Raw genomic sequence first — 14,911 nt, 5'->3', positions numbered from 1 at the left:
ATGGAAAACGGGGTATGAAAGTACTCACCTCGATTGACGAATTGAGAAACTAATAAGTGATCGACATATAGAAAGCTTGTAAACGAAACGAACGAATCCAACTTGAAAGCTAATTGAAAACGAATAAATAAAATATATTAATGAACTTGAACTTTAGTTGAAATTACATTGAATGAGACGGTTTGGTTGTTAATCGGGTTACCGGTTAGTTTGTTAACGATTAGGGACTCGCACTTAATTGGTAATTTAAATAAGATAATATTATTTTATTGGACTTTTAAATAACTAGACCAATATTAAATAGAAACGAGACTGTTTTTAAAATCAAGAGCTCGGTTGTATAAAAAAATGAATTTATAATGAAGCTTATAATAATATAATTTATGATGATGATAATAATGATAATGATAATTTTAAAAAGAAATGTTTCATATATATATATAGATATGTAAGATAATGACGGTAAAAATAATAACCATAATTATTATTAATAATACTAATAATAATAGTTAAAGAATAAAGATCTTAGTATTAATTAAAATGTTGTTGATAAAAATAATAATAATAATAATAACAATAAATAATATTGATAGTAAATAATGATACTATACTCGATGTCGGTTTGATTTCTAAACGAATTCATAAAATAGATATAATAATATTATTGTTAATAATAAATGATAAAAATATGATTTTACTAAATAATAATAATATGATCTTTATTAATAATAACAACTTTAATATTTATAAAAATAATGATAATAATAACAATGTTAATCGTAAATACATATAATAGTAAGTTAACCATAATAATACTAATAATAATTCTTATGTAGTAATATTAGTACTAATAGTAACCATTATTTGTTAAGTATAAAAATAATACCAAAACCGGTCTAGGATGAGACCCGAACCCGTGACCTCTAGTTCAACAACTTATGTACAAACAAATTGAACCAAAATAACAATTGTTAATTTAAACACATACTTGAACCCAAAATTGTTAATTTACCTATTAGTTGTACAAGAGGTTGTTAGAGATGAAGGCTGCCGGAGAGGTGGAAACAAGGGTCGCCGGAGCCCATTCCGGCGTGCCGGAAAAACGCATCCAAGAGAGAGAGAGAGAGAGGGAGGGAGAGATAGAGAGATAGAGAGCCGAGAGATAGAGTGATAGAGAGCCGAGAGATAGTGAGACGAAGAGAGAGACAGAGAGAGTGAGCTGAGGGAGTGACGGTGCACCGGTGATCGGCTTTCCGGTCGCCGGAAAAACGGCCCGAGAGGGAAAGGGGCGCCGGAGAAACCAAGAGGGGGAGGGAAGTGGTGGTGGCGGCTGCGGGTGAGAGGTGGTGGCCGGAGGTGGGTGGTGGTGCGTCGCCGAGTCAGAAAACGGGGTGGCCGGATATGGCGTCACCGGAGGTGGTGGCCGGCAGGGGTGGCGGCGGCTGAATGAAAGAGAGAAAGAGATGGAAGCTTGGTTTATGTTTATGTTTAGGGTTTATTCCTTTTTTTATGGATGGTTTATACAAGTTACATTTTGGTCCCTCAAGTTCTAATTGTGTTTCAAACTTAGTTAAAAACATTCTAAACAAGAACAACTTAATGAAATGACCAACCAATCCCTAAAGTTATATATATAAGTTTTTAAGTTAACAAATGTTAGATAAATGAACGCACAAAAGGGTGCTTATCGGTGAAGTAACATTCAAGGATAATGTAGATCGACTATATCATTAATAAAAAGCCCGGGTCGGGTTTACAACTACTAATACGGATTCGACATATATTTTATTAAAATAAACGTGAAAAAGAAATCAAAAACCCGAATTTGACGAATGTCACATCTCAACTATAAAGTAAAGTAAAATAAAATAAATACATGATATTCCTATTCGCTTGGCATAAGGCAAATCTACTAGGGAACCCTCGTTCGCCAACCTACTAGGAGTATTATATGAGAACCACCAAACATTCTAACATAAGATGAAGAATTAGGCGGCGCAGGTGCGTCCCGTCGGACCCTCCCACTATGAGTATGTGTATGCGTATGATTCACTTAAACCAACAAAAACAGTAAACGACTAGCATGTAATCACAAAATTTACAAGCATTATGATATGAAACAAATATATACGAGACACGTATGTGAATTTTGGTTTACAAGATGAAACATGAAATAACAATAAAAATTTGTAGCGTACTACACCCCCAAAATGTAAAAAGATGAAAAAGGGCTTTTGTAAACTCACATGATAAAGTTAAAACAAGCAAAAGATGAACTAAGTAAATAAGCGAGTTGAACCGGACGAGTTCGGTTCGACGAGCAGTCCTAGAAAATATTCTTAGGTTCAATATACGATTCAAGAAAATAGATGAAAATGAAAAACTTGGAAGAATTCGATTCATGGTTTAGTGTTTTATACATTTGAAGGTAAACGTATATAATTACTCTATAATTGTATTTTTTTAGTCTTTTCATCGTTAAATTATAAGTTGGTTACTTTTAATTGTTTTATAAGTTTTATATGTAAGGCCCCATTGGCGGTGCCTCACATTTGGACGTTGGATTTACTCATAAACACAGTTCTAAATATCAGAGTTAATTAAAACTTTACGCGGAATATAAAACTTTCATAAAACATTACATATCAAAACATAAACATGTCTTAAAACATTCCTTGCCTTTCAATATTAAAACATTAAACATAAAACAACATGCGTCTTCAGATGCCAGACTCTTATTCTCCTGCCATGTGTCCCTGCTCAAGCCAGCTGTCTCATTCTACTCGCCTGCGTGCATACTAAAAGTCAGCTACGCTGAGTGAGTTCTAGTTAATCATACATCATACAATACATTCACTTACTTTAAATCATGCATCCGAAGATACATAATAATTACTTTACTAATTTACTTTTATTTCATACTTTCATACATACGTATATACTTTATTACTTTCATACTTTATATTTACTGTCCATTCTATCTCAGATATTATTAGGGTCTGATCCCTTTCTTTTCTATCTCAAATATTATTAGGGTCTGATCCCTCTTTCCTTTGTCTATCTCAGATATTATTAGGGTCTGATCCCTTTCTTGTCTATCTCAGATATTAGTAGGGTCTGAACCCTTTATACTTCTCTATCTCAGATATTATTAGGGTCTGATCCCTTACTTCTTCATCTTCGTACATTCTGTCTTTACATACTCATAACATATACATACATTATTTACTCATTCATACACATTCATATATTATACATATAGCTATCATACACATTCATTCATTCATACATACCTCCCTTGTAAATACGTGCAATATCCGAAGATCGTTCACGTACCGACAAGCTTTCGTTCACATTCAAGATTTACATAATTAACAAATAAAAGCATACATGGCATACACTTACCATTTAAGGTAAGTGTATTAACTATCACATCGAGTATGCACACATCCCCGAAAACATAACAAGGAATGGGGCTAGAAACTCACCTGAATGCGGTTACGTACACCGTTTATGGTAATCCCTTTCTTGAGCTGTGCACGACTAACTGTATAACAATTACACGTATCAATTAACTATCACTACCCATATCGTCTTCCTAGTTCAATTATTACCCACAACGAACGGGGTCCGGGGGCAGCACCCCTGGCAGCGGGTATCTAGGGGCGGCAGCCCCTATCAAGGTCCAAGGGGCAGAGCCCCTGTCTGGGGTTAAGCTGTCTTAACGCATTTTCCACTAGGGTTTTAAGTTATTATTTTATTCACCTACTCGTTCGTTACAGTGAATTAAGCCTAATTCGTTAGCCTGATTCGTGGTCTAGTACTGGATTACTTTTACTTAGCATTTTAAGCGAACTTAACATTAAACGAACTTGTCGGTGGCGAACTTATCACCAGCAAACTTATAGCAGCGAAGTTAACAGCATGCGAACTTGTATGCAGCGAAGTTAACCATAGGCGAACTTGTGTCCAGCGAAGTTAACCATAGGCGAACTTGACGGCGAAATTATGCAGCGAACTTAGCTGCATGCGAAGTTGCCCAGCAGTAGCTACGGCTCATCCAAAACTCCTATAATCATCTATGTTTTAACGTGTAACCCTTCGATGTGGTATTAACCCAACCCGTGAGCATTCCCATGATTATTTTCGGGTAAAACCCGGCTTGGAAAAGCATAAAGTTTGGGTCTTTAAGATTAAAACGTTCAATACTAGGTCTAGGGTTTATTTTAAACGAGTCATAAGCAGCCGCGAGTTCGTTAAGTTCTTTTCTAGCGTCAAGTTCGCTACTTTAATACTCGTTTATACCCGATCTACTCTAGTTTCAAGTTTCAAGGCTAACCGTTCATAAAAACGTAAACTTTAAAGGTAAAAGGCATACCTTTACGCGTTTTGAGGTTACGGTTTAGCTTGGTTATGAACATTAGGTCTTGAATCTATATTGTATTACGAGAATCTATCAAGAATCGATGCTTGTTTGGCTTGGATCTCCCTTTCACTCTCGGTCGAATATTTATGTGGTGGTATGTGTGCTTTTGAGTGTGTAAAGATTATGAAAAGATGGAAATGAGGATTTAGGGTTTTAGGATGGTTTAAGGGGGTATTTATATCCCTTAAAGCCCATGGACCTAAGGCCCATTACCCTTTTAATCCATCTTAATTAATCCAAGTCCATTATTCTTCTTTATTTAACATAAATTAATTATTAACACACGATAACTAAACGCGACTTTCTTTATTTAATATTAGAATATTTTAGGATGTTACATTATAAAATTTGGGTTATAATATATCTTAGTCATGTTAATAAGTCGCAAACATTCCGAAACGGACCAAAAACGAGTTTAAGCGAATGGTTCGCTTCCGGTCGAACCCGAACTCAACTTTTATGTTGGGTTCGTTTCCGACTTGTTAAAAAATATTATTTTTGAGTTTATGAGATGAAAAGAATTAGTTTTTAGATATTGGAAAAAAAAATAACCAAACTGAACCGAATAAGTGCATAAACGAGTCAGGTTCGTTTTTGATCAACTAACACTACTGTTAAATTATTTTTAATTAATTTAACATAGCATCAAGTTCTAAATTACTCGAACACACAAGGAAAAATATATTTAACATACCGAGAAGAAGAATCAAATAATAAAAGAAAAGTTTTGAACTTGAATGGTTGACTTTATGAAGTCAAAGTAAAATGAAAACACCAAATAGATAGCTAGAAGACTTTTGAAAGTGAATTTGGTTGTGGCAAAGGATGGGTAAAGGTAAAGGACTCTATTTCTAATCAAAATTTCGTTAATAACAAGGCATGGGGGAGTAATCGTAAAGGCTAGTCAAATGGCTAGTCTTTAGGGCTTGGTTCAAGGGATTGATTAATTAAGTGTCTTTTATGACCAACTAAATATCTTTGACTCAATTGATAAAAGAAAACAATGATATATACTTGGGATTGAATTTGTAACATCATAAATAATAAAACAACATCATGAACATAAATACTAAACAAATTCTCCATTTTATTAATTAGTGAAGATCCTAAATGTGTCGAAATTTTATAACGAGTCGGGTTTAGGGGTTAGAAATTGACGAATGTCACACAAATCATCCATGATAAAATATAATTGTCAGATATATATATATATATATATATATATATATATATATATATATATATATATATATATATATTGAGAATTCTCATGAGCAACAAAGTCTTGATTCTCAAACCCTAAATCAATACCAGTTATGTTTATGTGATAATCATAAGCTTGGTCAGTAGTTTGGTTGGACTGAGTTTCTTGAAACAAAAGTGTCGATCCGATGGTATAATCATTAGTTGATTTACCAATTGAGATCAACGTTTACTTTCGCTTTCTCTCTATTTCAATGGTAAGCAGCATACCATTAAGGACTATCAAACTCATATCCTTGAAGTTTGGTAATCAATTAAAACACCAAAAATTAGGGTTTATCAGTGCATCCCACATTTCCTTAGCAAACTTGCAATGAATTAAACCACCAAAAATTTCATTCGTAATTGGCATCAAAGCATCTCATGAGCGTTGGCATCCAATTCAAATTTCTGAATGTCTTGATCGGAATAATCCTTAGGATCTTTCTTAATCGTCTTGTTTCCATCTAATGGATCAATTGTTTTAGAGGAGTGAAGCCCATGAATAGCAGAACTCCAACAACCAGTATTTTGGTTGCATAGATGATGAAGTGTTCTTTGAGCCCATATCTACAGGGTTATTACAACAAACCAGTGTTATGAAGATCTTGTATTGTCGACATGATCTCACTGTTATTGGTTTTTTTAGAAAAGTAGAGTAATCAACAAAGTTGTAGCCTGAAACCACAACTTGAATTATCAAATTGAGCTTAGAATTTTGTTTATGAATTTATTGTTAGATCAACTATAGAGATCCAAACCTCTTATACCAATTGTTGGGATCCAATTTAACTAAGCTTAATCAATGAACACTTACAAAACACACCAACGGAACAGTAAACAACTAATCTAATCATTTGAACAAATTAGTATCATGTTAACTGAATTCATATTGAATTATAAATCAATTAGTATTATCAAAGTTAATGTCAGTTCAAACACACCAATTATGATAAATTTTTTGAAGATTTCACATGGATGAACATTTTTATCATAACTATAATCAAAAGATTACAGTCTATTGCTCGCCCCTTCAACCTTAGGTAATCATTCACTGATTTTTAGTACAATAGTACTCGGATCAGGTGAATGTATGATGTGTAAAGTGTTAATGAAGAAGAGACTCTCTTCTTCATATTTTACAAGTGTCAAACAACTACAAGCTAAAGGTGAAAGCGACATCTAACCAATTCTGTTACAAACAAATGATTAATTATACCAAACAACTTATAATGAATCCTAAGATAACTACTAATCTTCTGGAAACAACTAATGTTTGTTTCATCAGTTGTTTGTCATTAGATTTCAAGTTCTTCATTAGTTTAGATCAACAGTTGTTTAGTCTCCAGTCTTAGTCTTTGTATCAGATGTTTGTAAAGTCAGATATTTGGGTGCATTAGTTTGCAATAACTATAGTGGAGAACAACATGTGTTTGAACCATTAGTTGAATCCTAAGATAACTACTAATCTTCTGGAAATAACTGATGTTTGTTTCATCAGTTGTTTGTCGTTAGATGTCAAGTTCTTTAGTAGTTTAGATCAATAGTTGTTAAGTATCCAGTCTTTGTATCAGTCTTTGTATCAGATGTTTGTAAAGTCAGATATTTGGGTGCAGTAGTTTGCAATAACTATAATGGACAACAACAGGTGTTTGAACCATTAGTTGTTCGGTTTCTGGCCATCAGTCCTTTGATAGGTTCAACACAAACCCAAATCTTCAACCACTGTTGAATGCCTCACAATTATATCTAACTCAAATATGTTCGATAAGAATTGATGTGTTTGTGGAACTGAATCGAATAATTGATGCAACCAGAGGCATTGTTGGTTGACTAGATCCGTCCTCGTCAGAGACAAAGCACATGCCCGACATTCTTTCGTGAAACCCAAAATGTAGTAACAGATACTGATTTGGATTGCTAATTAGGGTTTCGAAACCCCCTTACTGACTTTTATTGGAATTGACTGATATTGCATTATGCATAAATCGATTCAAGGCGTATTAATCAGTTCATTGGTGACAGTAGTTGTGGTGGCGGCTGTTAAGGCTTGGATGGTGGTTGCAGCTGTGGCAAATCGATTTTCTGGCCACCACCCTTAAGGAGATGGTGTTACAGTTAGCTACAAAACCATCCAGTGCAAATTGATTTTCTGGCCACCACCCTTAACGACGGAGACAAACCTACTGATTTTGGGCCTGAAAACTAGGGTTTAGATTTAAGGATGGGGAGGCTGGTGTTAAACAATGGTGAAGGTGTGGTGCTGAAGCGATGGCCTGTAGGTGGGGAGGCGGTGGTGCCTAGTTGTGGTGGTGGTGGCTAGTTGTAAAGTGTTGGGATTAAAATTCTTAACTAAAGTTTTAAACATTGAACACAAATCACTTTGGTAGAACATTAAACAACTAATCTAATCCTTTACATGGATTAATATCACATTAATTGAATTCATATTGAATCATGAATCAATTATTATTATCAAAGTTAATAAGCAGCAGATTTTAACAAGCCATAAGAGGTTTCATATAGAAGAACAACTATGTATTGATTATAATCGAATGATTACAATCTATTGCTCATCCTCAACCTTAGCTCATCATTCACTGATTTTTAGTACAAAGGTACTCTGATTAGGTGAATGTGTGATGTGCTAAACTACTAATGAGTTAAAGGTGAAATCAACTTCAAACCATTTCTATTACAAACTACTGATAGACCAATATAAACAACGGTCTATTAAAGAATCCTATGAAAACTAGTGAACTTTGTTAAAAAGTTGATGTTTGAGCCATCAATTGTTTGTCTTTAGTCTTTTGGATCTTCAATAGTTTGCAGAGTAGTTGTTTTGTCTTCGGTTCTTTTATATCAGTAGTTTACTTGGTCAGATGTTTTGGAAGCATCAATTTGACAAACCATTACATTGACCCGTTCATTATTTTCGTAACCCTAGTATCTCAAATATGTCGTTCATTATCTAATTTCTCCCATCTATCACAATTTCTATCTTCATCGGAAGCGCAACCGTGTGTTTATCGGATTCTTCACAGTATCAGCAGTAGTGGTGAGAAAAAACAGTTCGGAACCGCCATAACCGCAGAACCGGAACCGAACCGGTGCCTCAGAACCGCTAACATGTGTTACATTACGGTTATCGGTTCTCAGAATTTGCATTAAACGGTTCGCGGTTCGGTTCTGGGTAAAACCAGCGGTTCTAGACTTGGAACCGAAGAACCGTAATATTAAAAACATTTTAACTAAATTTGCCAATACCCATTTTTTATAGAGTAACTCATTAACTCGCATCCTTTCAATCATTAAATAATTTAAATCTTCTTTATTTGCATTCAAGACCTAGCAACCATGATCAATTTTGATTTAAACTATCATGGTAATTTAATATAAAACGATATGACCTTCCTTTAATCTATCGTTGCTAGTGATTTATTTAACTTCAACAATTAGGTTTTAGTAAAAAATATAACGGATGCTCATGTTATAATCTAGATTAATTTTACCGTGAAAGAAGACATACAATTATATAAACTTATTTCGTAATTTGCAAAGTTTGCACAACATATTTGATAAATATACAACGGAAACGATTCTGGCCAGAATCGATTAGCGAGAACCAACTTTACCGGTTCTGGAACCGAACCGCTTTACTATAATAGGTTCCGGTTCTAATTTTTAGTCATTTTAGGTTCCGGTTCGTTTCCGGTTCCGGTTCGGTTCTCGCAGTTCAGAACCGTTGCAGAGCCCTAATCAGCAGGCTAATGACAAACCCTAAAGGATTGATTTGATTAATACTTGAGCAATCCATCTCCAATCTGTAAGGCAGGCTCCAATTTCTCCCTATGTTAATGTTATTAGTCTCTTAATTTTGGTTTCTTTTTTGTACTCAATCTATGTAGAAGGGTACAATTCTAGGATAAATTCGATTTATAGTTCAATATTCAGTTCCTCGAAATATAGTCTGTGTAAATCTGAAATTGTATCTTTCTTGCACAGGAATTCACCAAGAAAATCCGAAATATAGTTCAATATTCGTATATTTCTATTAGCTGGAAGGAATATGTACATAAGTTTCATTTCCCGGTTCCACCTCAGTTAAATTTGCTTTATTTTAAAGTTGATCACCTTACCTTTATAATTGGTTGATCTATAATCGGTTGATGATATCCTATTTTTTTGGTTGATGATTTCCTGTTATTTGGTATTTTAATTTCGTAGTCTAGTTTTTGTTAATGTGTTTCTGATTTGTTAACTATGTTATGGATGTTATTCCTTATTAACCATGGTATTTATTTCATATAAAGTTGTAAGATGAACCTACTCATTATCATATGTTAACATATCATATCGGTTAACATATAATGCTTAATTATACCCTTTATAATAATACTGATAACTTTGTAACTTTATGTCTAATTAACCGACTGATATTATGTGTTACTCCTTCCATGATAAAAAAAATCCAAATTTAATTTGGTACGGAATTTTTAAATTTTGAAATCTATAGTTTGACTAGAATTACACTATATTTGGAATTGTTAATAATTAGGTCGTCTGTTTACTATATTTAGACTATATTTAGACTGAGGGGTGTGGGGCTTCAACGGGGGCGCTAGAGCCCCTCCGCTCGCGCCCCCAGGGGCGCTAGCGGGCAAATAAAGGCAGGCGTGAGCTGGTTAGCGGGAGAAGAGAGAGAGGAGGCACACCTTTTGATGTTTTTGGGACCGTTGGGGAGCCAAAAAAAACAAAAAAAAAAAAATTTTTCTATATAATTATACTCCATTTCACCCATTTTTATACCAAAACTTCAAACCTTCACCCAAAATCAATTCATCTTCTCAACTTTTTTTAAAAAAAATGGCTGGAAATTGGTTCCCAAACCTTGATTCAGATTATCTTGACGACGATTTATGGTCGTCACCGCACCAACCGATGTTTTATTCGGAGCCGCAAGAATCATCCGGCTTTCAACCATCCAACACACAACCGTCTCCTAACTTTGTTGTTTCGGAGACACAAGAATCACAAGGTGAAGCTACGGGACCAAAAAGACGCGTCCACCGAAAAAACCAGTTGCAACGGACGGGTCGGAACCGGCTTCGACTCCGAGGACGAAACGGAAAACCACTCCGTGGTCATCAGATGAGAAGGAAGCCTTGTGTCGGGCTTGGATAGTCATTTCTGAGGATCGGCGTTGCGGTAATTGTTTTAACGTTTTTAAAAAAGATTTTTAATAAAAAAGTTAAATAAAAAAGTTAAATGGAAATCTAATTTATTTATTCATTTTGCAGCCAACTACCAACAGAGAAAGATTTTTTAGACAAAGGTTAGGGAGACGTTCTACATGCTCGTTGGGAGTACAGAGCGGAACGCCGATATGATTTCGGGTCGGTGGTCCGAAATCAGAAAATTTGTCGGCTTGTTTACTAATCTTTTCAACAGGAACAGTGGTCGTATGAGACCAAGTGGCAGTGATGATTTGGCGGTTTACAATTTCACGGTCGAAGAGTGGAAGCAGGAGTGTTTGCGGAGGTATGGGATGGTGAAGACGTGGGACGATTTAAAGTTGTGGGACAGGTTGAAAAGGTGTTCCAAGTGGGTTGAGTTGGTGGCGCCGGACTTTGATGCGGAAGTAGTGCCGAAACGGACTAAAACTAGTTCGTCTGGAGCGTATAGCACTTCAACCGGGTCGGATTGCCGCGTTAGTTCGACCTAAACATTGCGGAGGAGGAAACGTCTTCACCACCGAGGAGGCGGCCATTGGGAAGGGACGCCAAGGGGAAAAAACCGGCTGAGGGGGAAGCCGTAAACATCGCCAATCTTGTTGAATCCTTCAATAAATTCAACAAAACCATGGAGGTGGTCTCTTATGACAAAAAGGAAAAAACTCGAATGAGAGATTTGGACTTTCTTACTAGAGACTTCAGTAACCTAAATCCGGTCGATCAAATGCTAATGGAAAAGCAAAAGGAACGTATCCGAAAGAGGTTGATCGAAGAAGACCAAGCCGAAGAATAAGAAGAAAGTTTCTTTTTAGTACTTTAATTTTTATTTTATTTTTAGATATTAATGTGTTTTTTTATTAACGTGTGTTTTTTTAATAATTTATGAGTTTTTTTAGTAATACGTTGTTTGAATATATTTATAAAAAAATTAAAAAAAAATTTCGCTGGAGCCCTGCTGGAGCCCCTCCACACCAGGGGCCAGGGGCTCCAATACCCCCCTTATCCAGTTTCTCTCTCTGTCACACGTCATAATATTATTGGTTCTTGGCTCTGCTGGAGCCCCCACTAAAGCTCCCACACCCTTCAGTCTTAGAGAGCCAAAAATTAAGCTTCGGTTTATTGTAGAAAACATCCATTCCAATTATTATCATATAATTAAATTGATTCTTCTAATGAATATCAAATTAAAAGTGGTTTCTAAACCCAAGAGATTTTACAAAAATAAACATATGCAGATTTACTATATAACATCCATTCCAAGTGTATTTTCCACATATTATCCACCGTCTGCCTTTGAAGCTTCTGTCTACAATCAATGTAAGTTCTTCATCTATTATTTATAAATTTCGCATTCAAATGTAGTTATAAATCTGATGGAGGTTCAAAGTTACAATGCTTGATAAAATTGATGTTCTTAAAACCTCTCCATGCACCGGTAAAGTGAGAGTTTGAGAGTTTGGACTATCAAGGATAACAAACACGCAAAATATAACTTCTTGATTGAGATGGTGCTCATGGATGAATATGTATTATTGTATTTTCGATTCAATATGATTTGTTGTTACTGTTAAGAAGACAAATGGATTTTCCGCAGTGTGCATTTTTTATGACTCTTCTAGAAATAGAAACGGCATGTATAAAACCATTTCATTTATATGAACACGAGTGTTTACCCAGCGTGTTGCGCCGGGACAGCTGGTAAAACCCAGCGATGAAACTCGGGTGTTGTAAAACCCGAGTTTAATGACGGAAAGTTGACGTAAATTCAGATATTATCGGTTACGCTCGTTAAGGTATAGACACCGTTGGTAAAACCTAATAGTCAAAACCGGAAAAATAAATTTGTTAAATTAACATATAAAAAAAATTATATTCGATTTTATTTGGTCAGTAAACCCGGGCGATGGTAAAACCCAAGCGTTGTTGGTCCAGGGCCTTGGGCGGTAGCTCGACATGAATTCGGCCGGTTTAGGTGACTTTCATTATGGTAATGAAACTAAAAAGACGGTAAAAATAAAAAAATTGTGGACCAATAGGGTGGTGTCGGTCGATAAACTTGGACGTTATTAAAACCCAAACGTTGTCGGTCTCGAACGTTAACGTTGTGAGTCTACATGAATTTGGTCTGTTGTATTAGTTACATACCTAAACTAAAAAACAAAATTGCAATGGCCAATACGATGCCGCCAAGTGATCCAATCGACACTTAGCGGCACCAGACTTTCTAATTATTATATATAATAATATGTTATTCTTATGCACTTTATAGAACAAACATTCAAGATGTATCATTATTTTAATTTTATTGTTTTAAAATAGAAACGGTATATATATCATTCCTAATTTCAACTTCAAGTATTTACTTTTTTTGTTACAGAAAAGGTTTATTTATTTATTTTTCTGTACTATTTCAATGTCTTGAATGTTGAATATTGTATTTGAATTAAAATTTTAAGGCCAATATTTATGACTTGCGATATCAAATTACGAAACGCGTTATATATTTTATGGTCAAGTGAATAATTAAAGCCAACGAGGAAACTGTACACGAGACGAGAGCTTCGGCACGCGTTTACCTTCAACAAGAAAACTTCTAGAATGTTGTTTAGCTATTAATATGACTTTAGTTTTCTGTTTATGTGTGTGTTTTGTAAGGTGTAAATCATCCACCCAAGGGGAGCTCACCTTGGGTGGGTCGGTTATTTGTTTATGTTATAAATCTTTTAACCGGCAACGAGATCGTTCATTTATCTTTATGTTTTATTTATGTTCGGTTGTTTGATTTACCGCACCCTTCTCGACACATTCATCAAGTGAAAAATCCGTTCGGATGGTCATTTTGGGACCTACAATTGGTATCAGAGCAGATTGAATCTTATGATTCAGCTTTGCTCTTGATATTTGGGTTTTATTTCCGCTATTATCCGAACCGAGACATTAAGACCAGTTGAAGTTTGAAAATAAAGTTTCCAGATCTAGAAACAAAGTTGGAAATAAAGTGGGAAATAAGTGTGTTTGAAGCGTTCTCCTTGTAGATCCGGATGTTCGGGATTTACAAGTGCCCGATCAGGGCGTTTCGGGAACGGTTTTCTGGCAGTAGTGGTGGTGGTGTCTGCATTTTTCTGGCCAACGTTGTTCCAGCCAAAAACAAAGAAATAAAGAAAAGGTGAGGTTGGCCGTGGTAGATGGTGGTTGTCCGGTAACGTTTTTCAGGGGAACGACGACAAAGAAAGACAGAAAGAAGGGTAGACGTGGTTGGTAAAGACGGCGGCGGTCACAAAGTGGTTATTGGTGGCTGATAACGGCGGTGTTTGTGTTGAAAGGTGGTTGGAGTGGCGGCATCGGCGGACTCCGGTTTTCTGGCGGCCGTCACCAAATCCCGTTTTTCCGGCGGGGCCACAATGGGTGGCGACTGTTGGCTATTTGAGGCTAGCGTTGGCGGGATATAGGGTCGTCGTGATGTGGATGATGGCTGAAGTCGGTGACGGATGGTGGCCGAAATAGCAACTTTCCGGCAGCCGAGGGCCGGTTTTCCTTTTTTCGGCGAAGTGGGGTCCGGCGAGTGGCGGATGGATTAGATGATGGCTGCTGCTACTATAAATCATACAAAATATCTTCTTTTGTGCCCTAATATCATTAAGTGAGATGGGCTTGAGTGTGGGCCTTGATTAAATTGAAGATTGAGCTATTTTTGGGCTGCCATATGTTGAGTGGGTATTATAAGGCTTTGATATGGGCTTGTTCAATCCAAGATGATTCTATTTGACACATTAGTCTATTAAACAGCCCATATCAGCCTATATAGTAGGTAGAAACATCACCGAGGGGGTTTAGGGTTTAGGGTTAATCTTGAATGATCTCCTATCATGGCTCAAGAAATCAAATAAACAAGCATTGGTTTTTAAGATTGATATAGATAAGGCATTCGACTCGGTGAACTAGCGTTTTCTTGACTCGGTTATGCCTCAGATGAGGTTCCCAACCAAATGGAGGTTCTGGATAAAAGGTA

This window comes from Bidens hawaiensis, unplaced genomic scaffold, assembly GCF_021521415.1.
Source record: "Bidens hawaiensis isolate Kalapana, Puna unplaced genomic scaffold, B.hawaiensis_p1.1 tig00018781_1, whole genome shotgun sequence".
NCBI classification, from domain to species: Eukaryota; Viridiplantae; Streptophyta; class Magnoliopsida; order Asterales; family Asteraceae; genus Bidens; species Bidens hawaiensis.
Note: the sequence above shows the minus strand (reverse complement) of the source record.